Here is a 19832-nt window from a genome sequence, read left to right as displayed (position 1 = left end):
CCATTGTGCACCTTTCTTCCTAGTGGAGTGTGCCTTTGGCGTAATAGGTAGATCTCCTTTTGCTTTAATATAGCAGGTCGAAAACATTTCACTATCCATCTGGCAATGCCTTGTTTGGATATAGGATTTCCTGCATGCGGTTTTTGGAAGGCTACAAACAATTGTTTTGTGAAATTGTTTTGTTCTATCAATATAGTACATTAATGCTCTTTTAATGTCTAACGTATGTAATGCTCTTTCAGCTACTGAGTCTGGTTGTGGAAAAAAGACTGGGAGTTCCACTGTTTGGTTTAGGTGGAACGGTGATATAACTTTTGGTAAGAATTTGGGATTTGTACGGAGAACCACTTTATGTTTATGTATTTGTATAAAGGTTTCTTGTATAGTGAATGCTTGTATTTCGCTCACTCTTCTAAGAGATGTAATAGCTATTAGGAAGGCTACTTTCCAGGTTAAGTATTGTATCTCACAAGAATGCATGGGTTCAAATGGTGGACCCATGAGTCGTGTTAATACAATATTGAGGTTCCACGAGGGAACTGGTGGTGTTCTCTGGGGTATGATTCTTTTTAAACCCTCCATAAATGCTTTGATGACTGGGATTCTAAAGAGGGATGTTGAATGTGTAATCTGCAAATAGGCAGATATTGCTGGGAGATGTATTTTTATGGAAGAAAAAGATAGTTTAGATTTTTATAAGTGTAGTAAGTAGCTTACAATGTTTTTTGCGGAAGCATGTAGCAGGTGAATTTGATTATTATGGCAGTAATAAACAAATCTTTTCCATTTGTTTGCGTAACAATGTCTTGTAGTAGGTTTTCTAGCTTGTTTAATGACCTCCATACATTGTGTAAGGTCTAAATGTCCAAATTCTAACTTCAGGAGCCAGATTGCTAGATTGAGCGATGCTGGATGTGGGTGTCTGATCTGTTGTTTGTGTTGAGTTAACAGATCTGGTCTGTTTGGTAGTTTGACATGAGGTACTACTGATAGGTCTAGTAGTTTTGTGTACCACAGTTGGAGAGTCCAGGTTGGTGCTATTAGTATTAGTTTGAGTTTGTTTTGACTCAATTTGTTTACCAGATACGGAAGTAGTGGGAGAGGGGGAGGGGGAAAAGCGTAAGCAAATATCCCTGACCAGCTCATCCATAACGCATTGCCCTTGGAGTGTGGGTGTGGATACCTGGACGCGAAGTTTTGGCATTTTGCGCTTTCTTTTGTTGCAAATAGGTCTATTTCTGGAACTCCCCAGCTTAGAAAGTACGTTTTTAGTATCTGGGGATGAATTTCCCATTCGTGTGTTTGTTGGTGATCTCGACTGAGATTGTCGGCTAACTGGTTTTGAATCCCTGGGATGTACTGTGCTATTAGGCAAATGTAATTGTGAATCGCCCAATGCCAAATTTGTTGTGCTAAGAGACAGTTGTGATGAGTGTGTCCCTCCCTTTTTGTTTTGGTAATACATTGTTGTCAAGTTGTCTGTTTTGACAAGAATGTGTTTGTGGGCTATTAGCGGTTGAAATGCTTTCAATGCTAGAAACACTGCTAACAGCTCTAGATGATTTATATGAAATTGTCTTTGTTGAGCGTCCCATTGACCCTGTATATTGTGCTGGTTGAGGTGTGCTCCCCACCCTTTCATGGAAGGATCTGTTGTGATCACGTATTGAGGCACAGGGTCTTGGAATGGCCGCCCTTGGTTTAAATTTATAGGATTCCACCATTTAAGCGAGGAGTGTGTATGGCGGTCTATCAACACTAGAACTTGAAGTTGACCCTGTGCTTGTGTCCATTGTGTTGCTAGGCACCGTTGTAAGGGCCGCATGTGAAGTCTTGCGTTTGGGACAATGGCTATGCATGAAGACATCATGCCTAGAAGTTGGTTTGGGTGCATGTTTAGTATAATATTTTGGAAGGCATGCACCCTTTGTGGACTTTTGGCAATCCCTTTTTGTGTGTTGATTGTTGCTCCTAAATATTGTTGTATTTGACACAGTTGTAGATGTGATTTTTGGTAGTTTATAGAGAACCCTAGTTTGTGAAGGGTTTCTATGATGTATTTGGTGTGTAGAAGACACTGTTGCTGAGTGCTGGTTTTTATTAACCAATCGTCTAAGTAAGGGAATACGTGCATGTGCTGTCTCCTGATATGAGCAGCTACTACTGCAAGGCATTTTGTGAATACCCTTGGTGCTGTTGTTATCCCGAACGTTAACACTTTGAATTGGTAATGCACGCCTTGGATTACAAACCTCAAGTATTTCCTGTAGGAAGGATGTATGGGTATGTGGAAGTAAGCATCCTTGAGATCTAATGTTGACATGTAGTCCTGTTGTTTGAGCAAGGGGATCATGTCTTGAAGTGTCACCATGTGAAAATGATCTGATTTGATGTAAAGATTTAGTGTTCTGAGGTCTAATATGGGTCTCAGTGTTTTGTCCTTTTTTGGAATTAGGAAATACAGGGAGTAAACACCTGTTCCTTTTTGATGGTTGGGTACCAGCTCTATTGCTTCTTTTTGTAACAACGCTTGGACTTCTAGTTGTAACTGATCTAAGTGTTGTTTGGACATGTTGTGTGCTCTTGGAGGCACATTTGGTGGCAAATGTAGGAATTCTATGCAATAACCATGTTGGATAATGGCTAGGACCCACACGTCTGTAGTTATGTGTTCCCAATTTTTGTAATAATGTGTGAGCCTCCCCCCCACTGGTGTTGTGTGGTGGGGGTTTGTGACGTTGGAGTCACTGTTTAGTTTGTGGGGTTTTTGGGCTTTGGAATTTCCCTCTTGTTTTAGGGAACTGTCCACCTCTATAATTTCCCCGAAAACCTCCTCTTTAATATTGGCCCTGGTATGTGGGTCTGGCTTGTGAGTTGGAAGGCTCTGTAGTCTGAGCCCGAATCCCCCCTCTAAAGTGCGGCTTCCTAAAAGTGCCTCTGCTCTGTGGTGAGTAGAGCGCGCCCATGGCTTTGGCCGTATCAGTGTCTTTCTTCAGTTTGTCTATTGCTGTGTCCACCTCCAGCCCAAACAATTGTTGTCCGTTGAAAGGCATAGCCTGCTGAATTTCTGGCTTAAATCCAGAGGTTCGTAGCCACGCGTGTCTCCGAATGGTTACCGCCGTGTTTACTGTTCTGGCCGCCGTGTCTGCTGAGTCCATAGCCAACCTTATTTGGTTGTTGGAGATAGTTTGGCCCTCCTCGACAACCTGTTGAGCACGTTTCTGGAACTCTTTGGGAAGGTGTTGAATGAAATGTTGCATTTCGTCCCAATGTGCCCTGTCGTATCTTGCCAGTAGAGCTTGCGAATTGGCAATTCGCCATTGATTGGCTGCCTGTGCTGCCACACTTTTGCCTGCCGCATCGAATTTCCGACTTTCTTTGTCAGGTAGTTTGTGAGTTTGCCCTTTTCCGGGCTGCTCCTACTACCACCGAATCAGGAGTTAACTGTTGTGTAACGTACACAGGGTCCGTAGGGGGAGGTTTATATTTCTTCTCCACCCTAGGTGTGATGGCTCTGCTTTTGACTGGGTCTTGAAACACCTGTTTGGCGTGTTTTAACATGCCTGGTAGCATCGGCAAACTTTGGTATTGGCTGTGCGTAGATGACAGGGTATTGAACAAGAAGTCATCTTCTATGGGCTCTGCATGCAATGCTACGTTATGAAAAGTAGCTGCCCTGGAAACCACCTGCATGTAAGCAGTACTGTCCTTAGGTGGTGATGGCCTTGCCGGGTAGCAATCCGGACTATTATCTGAGAACGGTGCGTCGTACAGATCCCATGCATCCGGGTCATCTTGGCTCATCCCTGTGTGCGTTGGTGACTGCATCATTGGGGATGTTGCTACTGGGGACAGATGTGGCGAGTGTGGCGGCGATGGCTGTGGAGAACACTGTGGTGGTGTTTTTTCCTTAGCTTTTGGCTGCATTTCCACCTCATGGAATGCGAGCTTCCACTTCATCTTAATTGGAGGAAGAGTTCTGATTTTCCCAGTGTCTTTTTTGTATATGGAGCCTTCTCTGGGTATGGTCTGGCTCTCCCATGCCCAGTTCTTGTTCAAACCTGTGGCCTTGTAATTGGGAGGAAAGGCCCTGTTCTTCTGTATAGGAGCTGTGTTTCGGCTCCGAGGCTGCATTTTTCGGCACCAAAACCTTTTTGGCCGTCTTTTTCGGTTCCGAAGAAACTTTTGGTTTTCGGGGTGCCGATTTCTCGGTGCAGAGTCTGGTCGGAGCCGGTATCTCGGTGCAGAGTCTGTTCGGAGCCGGTATCTCGACCGGAGTCGGATGTTTGGTCACCGTGCTTTCGGGTAAAGCCATGGCCTGTTGGCAGTGGCGTCCCCTGGGCCTTCATGATTTTCGAGTGAGTTTTTGCCGGGGCTGGTTTACTCATGGTTTGTTGCCTCGTCGGCTGCTCACTCTCGGGCTCGTCCGAGTCCGAATCTGGAATGGAGAATGTCTCCTCTTCTTTGACGTCGGTGTGTCCAGCTGGTATCGACGCCATTTGAAGTCTTCGAGCTCTACGATCCCGCAGTGTCTTCTTGGATCGAAATGCCCGACAGGCCTCGCACGTATCCTCTTTGTGTTCGGGGGACAAACACAAATTACGACAAAGTGTTGGTCTGTATAAGGATACTTAGCGTGGCAGTTGGGGCAGAAGCGGAAGGGGGTCCGTTCCATAAGCCTTGAAGACGCATGCGGTCGGGCTGACCAGGCCCCGCCAAGGAGTTGAAGCCCCGAAGGGCTGCCGGAGCTCTTCTTTCTTCGGTGTCGATGTGCTAGCACTAACCCGGTACCGAGCGCAAACAATACAGTTGAGTTTTCCGATTATTAACTATCTTTTCCGAACCGAAACACGGAGCAAAGAGGTACACGTCCGAACCCGATGGCGGAAAAAAAAACAATCTAAGATGGAGTCGACACCCATGCGCAATGGAGCCGAGAGGGAGGAGTCCCTCGGTCTCGTGACTCGAAAAGACTTCTTCGAAGAACAACAACTTGTAACACTCCGAGCCCAACACTAGATGGCAGGATAGTGCACAGCATGTGTATCTGCAGCTACACATGCCATAGAACATATATATATATGCTTGCATCTCGGCCCCGTATCAGCTATCGCAGGGCACCAGACAAGGCTGCCCCTTATCCCACCAATTATTCGTCTTGGTAGTACAGCCACTAGCCCACTGCTTTCGTCAACATGCGGAGACATGGGTATACGCATAGACAGATCGCTCCACACAGTATCTTTATATGCAGATATGATCCTTTACTTCAGAAACATGAGGAGGCAGCACAGCTTATGCCCACATTTGGTGACCTATCAGGTCTATGGATAAATGCCAATAAATCCTATGCCTTTTCCTTTCGTGGTCTGTTTGTCGTCTCTCAGATTACATTCCGACTGTTTCCGATAGAATTAGCTCCACAATTATTTTGGTACCTGGGTGTGCAGATATACCGTGAGGTATATCTTTCCCAGGCAAGCAAATTTCAAGTGTCCAAATCATGCTGATTAATGTGGTGCTTCTGAGGCAAGTTTGGCCTGCATTAACGAGGGAAGTGTAGCCAGATGTGGAAACCAGAATAAAGTATTCCTCTGGTTTTCACATCAGATCCATTTGAGAACAGATTTCTTCTCCACTAACATCTAACATCTCCTACCAAATGGAGCAGAATTCCAGAGAGTAAATTCAGACTACTCCAGCATGTAAATGGATTGCTGCTTGATTCAATCATACCAAAAACACAAGGCCTGGAATATAAAATAGTTGTTGAACAACCCAGACATGTTGGAAACTGTTGAAAAATACATTGACCAGTTTACAATTGAAAATTAAAACTCCCTTTTGTCTCCTCAGATACCCTGTAATGCTCAAACACTGAAGTGATTTCTGAAAGAAAAACACTGGCAAAGCTAATATATGTTTTGCCTATGTGAAATCTATTTGCTTTGTCAAGGTGTATTTAGACATGTTGCACAGCAGTAGGGATTGCCCAGGCTGTTGTGCAATATGTCAAACATTGACAAAGGCAAAAATATCTTGCACATTTAGGAGTTATTTGGCTATGTTAATGTTTTTTGTGCCAGACAGGTGGGGTTGGGAGGAGGGACCGCAATATAATGGAGGGCAGGAGGGGCAAGCAAAGTAAGGCAAGGAGGTCAGGGCAAGAAGATGTGGCTGACAATTGCTCCACAACAGAACAAACACTTAAAGCCTTCAGGGTGGAGAAGGTTGCGCTGACCAATAAGAAGAAAGGAAATCAAAGTGTCTAAGTCAACCAACGTTAAGTACTGGGTGGGATCCAAGTCTGTTTTATTTAACTACCTTAATAATATTTCTTTATCTGGTGTTTCAGTGGCAGAGAGGTTAAATTGATGACAGACAATTCCCAAAATCTTGCACCAATTACGTGTCTACAACTGGGAAAGCCAATGAACCAGATGGCTTCCAGGCCATATGTTATAAACAATGTGTTAGCTGTTAAACTAATTTTCTTCAATGAGCTTTAGCAACACTTTTCAGACTCGGGAAAGTACAGGGTTTAACTGTGGGAGCCACAATCAAAGTAATGTAAAGAGAAAATGTGGATCTCATGCTAAAACGCAAAAAAAAAAAAATTCTAGGCCAGTAACTTATTAATATGGAATGTAAAACCAATACATTAATATTGAGAATACAACATAGTCCCCTATCACCACTTAATAGAGAACTCCACTCCCTGTCTGTTGGTGGCAGTGTGCTGCACCTTCCAACTCACTGAGCACCTCACCACCTGCCTCAACCCCGGCATTGTGAGAAATCCTAACACTACGTGCACCAGCAACCCTCACCTCTTATCTTTGCAGCAGGCCTCCACTACATGTAATACAGAAGCAATGGCCGCCGGACCAGGGGAAGAAAGAAGGATCACTCGCTAAAAGATGCTCATCAAACCAGGGGCCGCAGACCACCGACACCATACCACTGTCTAACTCTGACATGACGGCTGATAACCGAGGCTCGGACGCATCAGTGACCCTGGCCCTTCCAAAGGGCTCTCTCTGCTTCACTCCAGGGGTACCTACAGAACCTTAAGAAGGATCTCTCAAAGGACCTTAAAGTCTGCCGTGATATTGAAAGCCTGGGTGACAGGGTTTCCTCCATGGAAGACCACGAAACATCTTGTGGCAAAGAGATTGAGCAGCTGCAGCAAGAAGTCCTTCACCTCCAGGACCAACAACTGAATCTCCAGGCCAATGCTGAAGATTTGGAAAGCCAATCATGGAACAACAACATACAAATCAGAGGTGTTCCATCCGGGACTGAGGGACCCGATATAAGCCAGTTTGCAACTGACCTTTTTAGATCAATTCTTGAGGTAACATCGGATGCTAACATTAAGCTTGAAAGGGGGCACCCTGTCACCGCTCACCTGAGAAAAGAAGGCATGTCATACTCATGGAGTCACCCCTTCTGGCTGGTCTTCCGATTGCTAGGCAAACTACACCAACTTAACTCCCTTAAAGCCTGCCAGCTGCTGGACACTGAAAACGCTCACCCTGATTCTTCATAAACAATATGTGCAAAAGTGGGACCCGCAGACGCCAGCAATGGAGGACAGTTGAGAAGCAATCTTCAGGCCTCTGTCCTAACATGGCAGCTATGGCGAAAGAGCAGCAGGCGATACTAGAGACGATCTCTGGAGACAAGCCTGTGTTGATCTACTGTTACCTTGGCTGAGATTTTCCAAATGAATCACGGCGGGTGGGCGGGGTACAGGGGGACTGGGGTCCCTTATCTGCTCCACATTCCCCTACTTCTATTACCAACTGGGCATTTGATTCTACCTCAAGGACAATGTTTCACCTACTCTTACTTATGTTTTCATATTGTTCTAGTTTAGTGAGGGGGGGGGGGGGGGGGGAAATACAGTCTTATAGAATGACCTTCACAAGTATGTAAATGGTACCTTAATGCCCCCAAATACAGCTTGCACTGGAACCCACAGCTAGTGTCCTCCTCCAAGATCATGTGCGATTTACCTCCCCCACATGTAATATAACCTATGGATACTTTCATGTGAAGGGCCTTAACTCCTTCGCTGCCAGGTCTTTCCCCCATCAGGTGCCAGGCCTTCTTTTGGCTATCTGGGGCAGTTCACGCTTAGGCCCTTATAACTTTTTGTCCACATAAGCTACCCACGTCAAACTTTTGTCTTTGTTTTTTTTCCCCCCCCCAAACATCCTGGGGATTCTAGAGGTACCCAGAGTTTGTTGACTCCCCAGTAGGAGACCAAGAATTTTGCCAAAATACAGCAAACATTTCATGTTTAAAAAAAAAAAAGAAAAAAAAAAAAGTATCAAATGGTTTGTGGTGCTAAAATCACCATCTTCCAGGAGCAGACAGACTTTAATCAGAAAATCAAAATTTTCAACAAAATTTTGGCATTTTACTGGGACATACCCCATTTTTTACTATTTTTTGTGCTTTGAGCTTCCTGCCAATTAGTGACAGAAATGGGTGTGAAACCAATGCTGGATCCCGGAAAGCTAAACATTGCTAAAAAGTAGACAACATTCTGAATTCAGCAAGGGTTAATTTGAATAAATTGTACAAGGTTTTCCTACAGAAAGTAACAGCTGAAATAAAAAAATATGGAAATTGAGGTAAAAAGAAAGCAATTTTTCTTCACATTTTCCTGCGATGTCAGATTTTCAAAAGTAATATACTGTTACGTCTGCTGGACTCTTCTGGTTGTGGGGATATATAGGGCTTGAAGGTTTATCAAGAAACCTAGGTACCCAGAGCCAATAAAGGAGCTGCTCCTTGCAATGGGGTTTTACTGTATACCAGGTATACAGCAATTCATTTGGTGAAATATAAAGAGTGAAAATGGGTATCAAGGAAACCTTTGTATTTCCAAAATTGGCACAAGATAAGGTGTTGAGAAGCAGTGGTTATTTGCACATCTCTGAATTCCGGGGTGCCCATACTAGCATGTGAATTATAGGGCATTTCTCAAATAGACGTCTTTCTTACACACTAACATACATTTGGAAAGTAAAAATGTAGCGAAAGACAAGGGGCAATAACACTTGTTCTGCTATTCGGTGTTCCTCAAAGTCTCCCGATAAAAATGCTACCTCACTTGCATGGGTAGGCTTAATGCCCGTGCCAGGAAATGCAACATGACACACATCACATTTTTACATTGAAATCTTACGTGTTTTTTGGAAAGTGCCTATCTATTGATTTTGGCCTCTAGCTCAGCCAGCAGCTAGGGAAACCTACCAAACCTGTTCATTTTTTAAAACTAGACACCTTGGGGAATCTAAGATGGGGTGACTTGTGGGGCGCTCACCAGGTTCTGTTACCCAGAATCCTTTGCAAACCCCAAAATATGACCAAAAAAAACATTTTCCTCACATTTCGGTGATAGTAAATTCTAGAATCTGAGAGGAGCCACAAATCTCCTTCCACCCAGCATTCCCTCAAGTCTCGAGATAATATAGGGGGCCATACATGAAAACCCAAAAATGTCTGAAAACTAGACACCTGGAGAACTCCACTCCATTTTTAAATAATTACTGTTTGTTGAATTTGACTGCTTTTTTTAAAAAGAATTACGATTTTTAAATAATTACTTTTTATTCATGGGTCTTTCACTCTGGGCCTTTTAAACTTACCTTTGACTTCTGTTTCTTTATTCATGCCGTGTTTGAGCACCGGAGCCCGTGGTTAGTGGCTACCGGGTGCTCAGCTTTCTTTTACCCTTCTTCCTGTCTGGGACATTTCTATACCGCCATTTTGTTAGGTTGACGGTATAGTCTTTTTCTCTCCCCTAAGCCGGCTCAGGCTGCCTCTCGTCAGTATTTAATGACAGAGGGGAGCCGGCCACGCAGCGGGTGCGCCAAAGGCAAGCCCGTCTGCGCCCGTCCGCACCTTGGAGCGTCCTGAGCATTCTGAGCCCAGAATGCTGTTCTTTTTTCCCCAATGAGGTTAGTCTACTCTTCTTCGCAGCTATTGGCTTGTAGGCCCTCTAATTCCTGTCTCACCCATTCAAGCGACCTTCATTTCCCCTTCCTCCTTTCCTGCCCACGCTGTGGTTGGACCGCCCTGCCCTCCACGTCCTCTGAAATTCCTTCTCCCCACCCAGCAAGAATGATGCTGCTTAACTGCCGATCCCTCCCCGCTCATTCTCTACACATCTATAATCTCCTTGAAGATCTTTTGCCTGATGTACTGTTTCTTACTGAAACCTGGCTCGATGAAGATTCTACAGGACACATCTGTAACTCTCTGCCCTCCATTTACTCCATGATTCATCTAGATAGGCCCGCCACCAGAGGTGGTGGAATAGCTATCATTCATAAAACTACTATTAAATGCACCACCTTACCCTTAGATATTCCTGATTGTGAGAGCCTAATGTTCTCACTATGTTTGTCCCCCACTTTCACCTTTTCAGGAATTCTGCACTATCGACCACCTGGACCTGTGCTACGTTTCCTGGATTCTCTTCCGGAGGTTGCAGCCAGTCATATCTGCAATCTCTCCAACTTAACTATTTTAGGAGATTTTAATATTCATCTCGACAACTCCGACTGCCCTTCGGCTAAATTACTGGCAACCTCTCTCGCAGCACTCCAACTAATTCAGCATGTATCTGGCCCTACCCACCAGAAGGGTCACACGTTGGATCTTATATTCAGCAATATTGCCAACTTGCTGACGCCCCCTCCCCTGCCATTACTCTGGACCGATCACTCCCTTCTCACTTTCACTTTCCCGTATGCCACCCAAGGGCACCTCCCCAGCACCACCACATCTGGGCGCATTTGGTCAAAACTGGACCCGGAAGAATGGCGTAAGGCCCTCTTGACTTATGGCAAAACCGGTCACTCATCTGCCCCAGAAACTGCAGACTCTTTTGATAAATGGATCTCATCCTCCTTGGATGTTGTTCTACCCATCAGAACCAGAGTGGTTCCCTCAACCCACAAATCTAAACCCTGGTTCTCCCCTTACCTGCTTGAACTCAAAAAGAACTGTAAAAAAACTTGAGAGACTGTGGCGTAAAAACTACAGTCTCTCTAACAGAGATATCTACAAGCAATCAGTCAGAACCTATCACCACAATATTAAAACTGCCCAGTCTACCTTTTATGGTGGAAAAATAGAATGTTCTTCATGTCCTCCGAAATAAATTTTTCAAATTTTTAGAGATCTTACCTCCCCTCCCATTTCTACCCCTATGACGGAAGCCTCCGTCTCCCACAGTGATCGACTGGCATCCTTTTTTCAGGACAAAGTCATCAGTATATACTCTGGGTTTCCCGTCTATATGAATGATCCCTCTATTTGTAATGACACTGACTCCCTTCCTGTAGGAGTCTCTCTAACCTCCTTCCCCCCTCTCACCGAGGAGGTGACCATTAATTTCCTGTCCAAAATTAAATCCGGCTCCCCTCTGGACCCGCCCCTCCCTCTGCTCTCTTGCAGGTAGCAGGCACCATTGCTCCTCCTCTCACTAAAATTCTTAACAGCTCCTTATCCTCGGGCTCCCTTCCCCAGTCATTTAAACATGCTGTGGTTAAGCCCCTTCTGAAGAAACCCAAACTTGACCCCACTTTATTGGAAAATTTCAGACCGATTGCCCTCCTCCCTATCTCCGCAAAAATCCTTGAGAAACATGTCAACACTGAACTAACCAACTATCTTGAAAGCAATGAACTTCTTCATCCCACCCAAATGGGCTTTAGAGCCTTGCACAGTACTGAGTCAGCTCTCCTCTCAGTAACTGAGACGGCCCGCCAGCTCTTAGACCTAGGGTCTCACGTAGCCATCATCCTGCTTGACCTAAGTGCAGCTTTCAACACTGTCGACCATGATCTTCTCTGTCGGAGACTATCTGATGTAGGAGTCGGAGGTTCCGCCCTCTCTTGGTTTTCCTCCTTCCTTAGAGACAGATCTTTCCAAGTCTTGGACCGGACCTTCTTTTCTGGCCTTTTCCCCTTGGCATGTGGAGTCCCCCAGGGCTCGTCCCTTAGCCCCACTCTTTTTAACGTTTACTTGTCACCTTTAGCTAGAGTAGTTGCCCCTCATAATCTGTCCTTGGTCACCTATGCAGATGACACCCAGTTATTGGTATCCCTCACCAGCTCTGGAGACTCGCCGGTGACCAATCTCTCCCGCTGTATGAGTGACATCGCCAAATGGATGACCAAGTCCAAACCCAAATTTAACGATGGAAAATCGGAAGTCCTGGTTTTGGGAAACGGTCCCCCCCCTCTTCCCCTTCCCTCGCTCTCAGATGCCTTCAGTACTCTTCCTCCCCCCAAATCTCAGGTTAAAACTCTAGGTGTGATGCTTGACCCCAGGCTTACTATGGACTCTCAAGCTAGTAAAGTTTCTTCTACCTGCTTTGGTCTTATGCGCATGTTCAGAAAGATTCTCTCTCTTCTTCCTCCTACAGCCAGAAGAATTCTCATCCAAGCCTTAATTCTTTCCCGTCTGGATTACGGAAACTCTCTGTTCCTTAGCTCCCCTTTTTATGTTATAAAGAAGCTGCAAAGAGTGCAAAATGCAGCTGCCAGGCTTCTTACTCACTCCTCAAAATATTCATCCGCCAAATTGGCTATCTCCACCCTCCACTGGCTCCCCATCAAAGAACGGATCCATTTTAAATCTCTCTGCATTGTCCATAGGGCCCTACATGGTAAAGGTCCCATCTCTCTAAGGAAATTGATCTCCCTGCATACTCCTTCTAGGAACTTACGTTCCTCCTCTCTTAGGTATGCACACATTTCTCGATCTAAGAGAGCCTGGGGCAACAATTCTTTTTCCAGTAAGGCCTCCCACCTTTGGAATACCCTTCCTTTGGAGCTCCGTAATGAATCCTCCGAGCACCTCTTTAGGAAAAAGCTCAAAACTTTTTTATTCTGTAATTAGCATTTGTGCGTTGCTGCTTTTAGCGCTGGGATGCCTTCGGGTCGCCATGCGCTTTACAAATCTTATAAACTAAACTAAACGCCAGTCCACACACTCATCAGCTGGTGTGATTGCTGTATCAGGCATGTGGGCGTATGAAAGTGATGGGCCCTTGACTAGCGCGGTCTATTGAGGAGTCTTGTAACGTGCTGGGCCCGTGGCTGGCGGCGTGAATGGTCTTGTGCATGTCATGTATGAAAGGTGTGTGAATGGACTGTAAAGCCGTTGGTGCCTTGTCGTGGATTTACAGCTCACGAGCTGTGAGTTATTGGTTCCGTTTTTTGGCCTTTCAGTGCATTTCACTTTTGTGAAATCTCGTTAATAAAATTTGATCTACTGAACCATCACTCACCCTCGTGCCAAATCCAACCAGTATGTGTGGTACAAATGACAAATCCTGCTCTGCTGTAATCAGGCGTCGCAGCACACTTGAGACACGCTAGGTGTCTCAGGTGGGACCCCGATGATGAAGATGCCACCAACTTGGTTGGTGGGTGAGGGGTCTTTTTCACATAACCTAAGTGCGTTTCTTTTCACATTTTTAGTGTTTGGCACATCACAGACGTATGTGGACACATCAAAATGATATATTACAAAACTACCTGTGTTGGGGGGGAGGGGCCACCTATGTTTTTGGTCCAGGGTGCGGCCTTCATCTAGGGAAACCTACCAAACCCAGACATTTTTAAAAACTAGACACCCCAAGGAGTGCAGGGAGATGTGGCTTGCGTGGATCCCCCAACATTTTCTTACCCAGACGCCTCTGCAAACCGCAAAAGTTGCTTAAAAAAGCATATTTTCCTGACTTTTGTTTGTACGATCACCGCTCCAGCACAAAATTCCTACTCCCCAGCGTTGCCCTCAGTCTCCCAAGTAAAATGACACCTCACTCGTGTGGGTCTCCAAAGCAGAGTCAGCCTAAAGATGTATAAAAGAAGAATATGTCCTTATCAACTCGCTGTGCTATCCCCTCTATCTCTACAAGTTTTTGGCCTTATTCTGTTGCAGGCACCTGGCCCACCCACACAAGTGAGGTATCGTTTTTATCGGGAGACTTGGGGGGGGGGGGGGGGGGGGGGGGAACGCTGGGTGGAAGGAAATTTGTGGCTCCTCTCTGATTCCAGAACTTTGTCACCAAGATGTGAGGAAAACGTGTTTTTTTAGCCAAATTGTGAGGTTTGCAAAGGATTCTGGGTAACAGAACCTGGTCAGAGCCCCACAGGTCACCCCATCTTGGATTCCCATAGGTCTCTAGTTTTCAAAAATGCACAGGTTTGGTAGGTTTCCCTAGGTGCCGGCTGAGCTAGAGGCCAAAATCTACAGGTAGGCACTTTGCAATAAACACCTCGGTTTTCTTTAAAAAAATGTGATGTGTCCATGTTGCGTTTTGAGGCGTTTCCTGTCGCGGGCACTAGGCCTACGCACACAAGTGAGGTATCATTTTTATCGGGAGACTTGGGGGAACATAGATTAGCAAAACAAGTGTTATTGCCCCTTGTCTTTCTCTAAATATTTTCCTTCCAAATATAAGAGAGAGTGTAAAAAAATACATCTATTTGAGAAATGCCCTGTAATTCACATGTTAGTATGGTCACCCCGGAATTCAGAGATGTGCAAATAACCACTGCTCCTCAACACCTTATCTTGTGCCCATTTTGGAAATACAAAGGTTTCCTTGATACCCATTTTCACTCTTTATATTTCACCAAATGAATTGCTGTATACCTGGTATAGAATGAAAACGCACTGCAGGGTGCAGCTCATTTATTGGCTCTGGGTACCTAGGGTTCTTGATGAACCTACAAGCCCTATATATCCCCGCAGCCAGAGGAGTCCAGCAGACGTAACGGTATATTGCTTTCGAAAATCTGACATTGCAGGAAAAAGTTACAGAGTAAAACGTAGAGAAAAATTGATGTTTTTTTCACCTCAATTTCAATATTTTTCTTTTTCAGTTGTTATTTTCTGTAGGAAACCCTTTTAGGATCTACACAAATGACCCCTTGCTGAATTCAGAATTCTGTCTACTTTTCAGAAATGTTTAGGTTTCTGGGATCCAGCTTTGCTTTCACGCCCATTCCTGTCACTGACTGGAAGGAGGCTGAAAGCGCAAAAAATAGTCCCAGTAAAATGCCAAAATTGTGTTGAAAAATGGGGTTTTCTGATTCAAGTCTGCCTGTTCCTGAAAGCTGGGAAGATGGTGGTTTTAGCACTGCAAACCCTTTGTTGATGCCATTTTCAGGGGGAAAACCACAAGCCTTCTTCTGCAGCCCTTTTGTCGCATTTGTTTTTAAAAAACGAAGTTTTTGCTGTATTTTCGCTAATTTATTGGTCTCCTTCAGGGGAACCCACAAAGTCTGGGTACCTCTAGAACCCCTAGGATGTTGAAAAAAAAAGGACGCAAATTTGGCTTGGCTAGCATATGTCGACAAAAAGGTATGAGGGCCTAAGCACGAACTGCCCCAAATAGCCAAAAAAAGGCCTGGCACAGGAGGGGGAAAAGGCCTGGCAGCGAAAGGGTTAAGCAGCGCCAAAGTTATTGGCAAAACAAAAAACGTTCTTCCAATGGAAACTAGGTCCTCGCGGTCACCAGTAGGTAGTTATAGTTTCCATTGAAAAGACGTTTTTGGCTTGTCTATATCTTTGGCGTAGTTTGACAAATCTTCAAAACAGTTTCCAAAAAAAGTGTGCCCAATTGGCTTCTTGTGCATGGAGAGTTTTGGGGTGATCAGTCAAGCGGGGGCCGGAAAAAAAAAAATATACAAAAAAAATAAAGCAGGGCGGGGTTAATAGTCAAAAAAGTGCGTTTTTACCATTAGTAATTCCCACCAAAGGAGTTTTGAATACGACCACAGCTCGAAACGGTGGACGGAGTTACACCAAATTTGAAAGAAAGGTAGCTTTTGGTCTGCAGATCACGTTTTTTTTTTTCAACTTTTTATTCAGTGTAAATCCTTTCAGTACTTTGAGATATTAAAGGAAAACCAAATGTGTATTTCTTGGTAGAAACAAGTCGACTTTAAATTTGAAAGAGGACTCGCTCTTTCACGTTACTTTAGCCATATCTCCTCTGTCGCATCAGTGGTATGAGTCGCGAGCAGGGGTACCAGGGAGCTGCTACCTGTGGCCTCAGTTTTGTCCGAATTGGCACTGGGGTCTGGTGGCGCAAAGGTGGCATAATCCCAGCATTTTTGGAGGCTGCCGCCCCCCCTTGCTCATTTATCTACATGTAGGGGGCTGGAGCTGTCGCTAAAATCCAAGGAGGCAGTGAGGGTAGACAGACGGACAGGGGTTACATTTGCTACCCTGTTTGTTCTGCCCTACCTGACTGTCCCACCGGATTGTCCTTTTCCATCCTGCCTGCCTTGCCTGCTCTTTTGTCCCCTGCCTCAGGCATCGAATTCATTAGGAGGCAGTTGTGTGCCAGAAAATTAATAGGAGTTTGTGCAACGCTTTAAGGACTGGAAGGAGCTACAAGAGGCTTTGGAGACGCAGTGTGTGGCATTATTGAATTCATGCAGTATATTGGAGCACTGAAGCTACATGATGCCGCCGACCAATCAAGAGCTGCTGGGAGAAACTAATTTAGAAAAGCCTAGGGCACATTGGGGGCAAGCCTTGACTGACTGTGTGAAGAGGAAGGAATCATCAAGTATGCTTGTGCCCTCTGGAGGTGCTGCCATTGCCATACGGGTAGTGTGGTGGCAACAACTGATGCAACTGAGGGGTGACACGCTCCCACTCTAGTCTTAGCCCTTAGTTCTGACCTCCATTGGACCTTTACAGAAAGCTCTTCCTATGGATCTCTACAGATCTCTATAGATCCCTACAAAAAGCTCTGCCTTCTAATAGGCGAGGTGTGGTACGGGGTTAAAAGCACTAGGCTTCTGACACCATGTGGTGTGCAGAGGTGGTCTGCATTAGGCCAGTGTGGCTTGTGCACACATCAGGGCAGACACTCACTCTAGTCTCTGAACCTGATGGTGGACTTATCCAACTGTGCTTTTAAGTTTTGGGACAATTGCTATTAATAAAACACAGGGCCTTGTTTGACTTTAAAGCCTGTATTGGGATTTAATAGCTACTGCTGGCAATTGAAAACAAGCAATCAGGTCCCAAAAGGTCACCCATCCTAACAAGGAGAAAGAAAAGGCTTCAAATGTTGCCTGCAGTAAAAAAAAAAAAAATGCTATGGTAAAATTGAGTGAAGAAACCCAGTCGTTATTCTCAACAATGATACAAATATATGTGATAAGGTAACAAAGCTACCACATAACGGAGTTCTTAAAAGATCCAATTGGGGCCATGTTGACAATGCCAGAGGAGCCCAGAGCAGGCAGTAAACTCGTTTTGGGGTCCGGTCTTTGCTTTGGAACTGCTTTCAGTAATGTCTTTGTTGCCAAATTATCCCCGAGCAACCCCCCTCCCCAGGCCCCCTTCACTTGCCTCCTGTCACCACCGGACTTGTCACTGTTGCCACAGGGCTCTGAAAAACCATTGCCAATCGAAGCCAGTGTAATTATTAAAAAGCCAGATACTGTTTCAAGGCTACCAATTCAAGCTTCTCAAAAAGAACCCTATGACACAGCTATAAGGCAGCGGGATCAGCAACCACCAAATCTGAGCTATACAAGGACTTCACCCCAATTGACGGCTGAAACCCAAACTAGTGTGACGACTGACCCAGTTAGTCGAAGCCAGAGTTCGCTAAGAGTAGTGTAACAGGTAACTGATCCGCTATCAGAAAACAGACCATTCTGTATGGACTACCCCCACCTACTTAGCAAGAACAACTTAAATGGGGTGACGAGGTGCAATCAGGATTGAATTTAGAATGTATTAATAAAAAGGAATATTATGTCCCCCCGAAAAGGGAAACAAGCAAATGCTGCATGCACAGGTGCATCTGCAAGGACTGTTTGGGACACTGTTTTTAGAACATCACAATTAACGCTGGAGGCTCTGTCAAGTAAGTCAAAACAAATGGACGTACAAGTGAACCTATTGAACACTATATTGCTAAATAAGTCTCAAGGGAATTGATGAGAAATTGGGAGACTTGAACAAGTTAGAGTACAAAACCATACAGCATTATCACATCTTGGCTGTACCTGTGCACATTTGATTATTAATGTTGTCATTGCATCTGTTACAGTTGCTCATTTATTAGACTATCTCAATGCTAACCTGGACAGCCAAGACTGTAAATCTACCAATGGGGATGTAATGTTATTAGATAAAAGAACCCCTAACTTACAATCATCAGACATACAATCCACTAGCAAGGCCAATGATTGAGAAGCAAAAGAAAGAATAACGTAAGACCAGAAATAAGATAAGGAACAGTGTGGTATCTAATCGTGGCATAAGTGACAATGTCATATCTGAAGTTACAACGGAGGTCAAGTAAGTCCTACAGCTAAGTGGTAATAAGATGATTATGGGAAGAAAGGCGTATCCCCGGTTTGATAAACAGACATGGAAAAGCCAGAGTAATATCTTCCTTAAAATCGTAGATGATGGGGAGACCACGGCAGAAAAAGCAGGAGTGACAATGGTCCCCAATGCCATGGTGGACCATAATGGCCTAAGTGAACCTGATAGGGAGGTAACAGACCCAAGTTAAGAGGGGTGCCACAAAAACGTTTTAGTTATGACAAGATGCTGATTTCTTTTTTCCTCCACAAGGAAAGCAGGGAATAGAGGTAAACATTCCAGAAGAATATGGATCTTATGCAAATTTAGTAGGCTTGCGGGCCACACAGGACCCTTTATCAGAGTTAGAGGAGGGCTACCAAACGATTTTCACTCCAGATTACCTGTCTTGGGGAAGGCATGACATTCTCAATCAGGGCAATATCCAAATACATCTCAGAGCAATTCCATCCCTTGAAAAAAAATCACCTCTGATGATATTGTAGCAATTACATTTCTCCCACAAAGAGAAGGAAATGTGCAAGAGTCAACCTTGGTGACCTAGGCCTCAGAGCAATTAGTCAAGAGGATTCTCCATGAAAAGGAGTGTTCCCTCAACTGGGGAATAAGAATAACGGTGCAAAACCCAGTAGTATATCCTGTCCCATTTACGTCTCAAAAAGAGCAGCCATTGAAAAATAATCTACACAACAAAACACAAGTATTCTCAGTGTTAAAAAAATGTGGTAGTTAAGACAAATCAATCACTGCTGGATAGGCACCGACAGGTCAATAAGCATATGACCAACCAACTCAGCCTAGGCTGGTAAACACATCCTCTGCATGGGGGTGGATGAACCTGACAAACTAATCAGCAGATGCTACAACCAATTTCCTACTCTCACATTAAGGAGTTCTTGCAAATATGCTTGTGGAACATAAATGGTGTAACCACTAAAACTGGCAATAATTATTTATATATCTTTAGAAGGGTTTTTGGACTATGTTATCTTATAGGAAACATGGGCCTCACAGCCAAGTATTATGGATGGTTTTGTTGGCTATTTCAGCCAAACAGAAAAATTAAGGAATTATGGGTTATCACAGGGGAGCACTGCAACTTTTATAGCAACAGGCTTTAAGATAGAAAGTGAACAAGTGGCTTCCGGAGATAAGGACATTTTAAGGGTAAAGCTCAGGAAATGGTATAAGGATGTACCATGCTCTCTCCAGATTTCTATGGTTTTCAGAATTTAAAATGTGAGCCTAACTAGAACGTCCGTGTAACCTTTGGTTAAGTGAAGTTCTATGTGTTTTTTTTATTTTTTATTCCATTTCCTTATTTACGTCCCAGTAACCTTTATGTTTTTTTTTCCCCGTAAATCAATTTTTATTTTTTATTTTTACGGAAAGTAATTTTAAGAACTATACGTTGATTAAACCATCAT

At 44.4% G+C, this 19832-nt stretch overlaps 1 protein-coding gene across 2 annotated transcripts in view; it reads right to left on the bottom strand.

Annotated features, from left to right (window-relative positions):
* CCDC6 (coiled-coil domain containing 6) overlaps nucleotides 1–19832 on the bottom strand; it is a 350130-nt gene that overhangs the window by 301302 nt on the left and 28996 nt on the right. The gene's annotated exons all lie outside the window — the stretch shown is intronic.

The sequence above is a fragment of the Pleurodeles waltl genome, chromosome 6, assembly GCF_031143425.1.
Source record: "Pleurodeles waltl isolate 20211129_DDA chromosome 6, aPleWal1.hap1.20221129, whole genome shotgun sequence".
Lineage (NCBI taxonomy): Eukaryota > Metazoa > Chordata > Amphibia > Caudata > Salamandridae > Pleurodeles > Pleurodeles waltl.
This window is presented reverse-complemented; position numbering and strand designations above follow the sequence as displayed.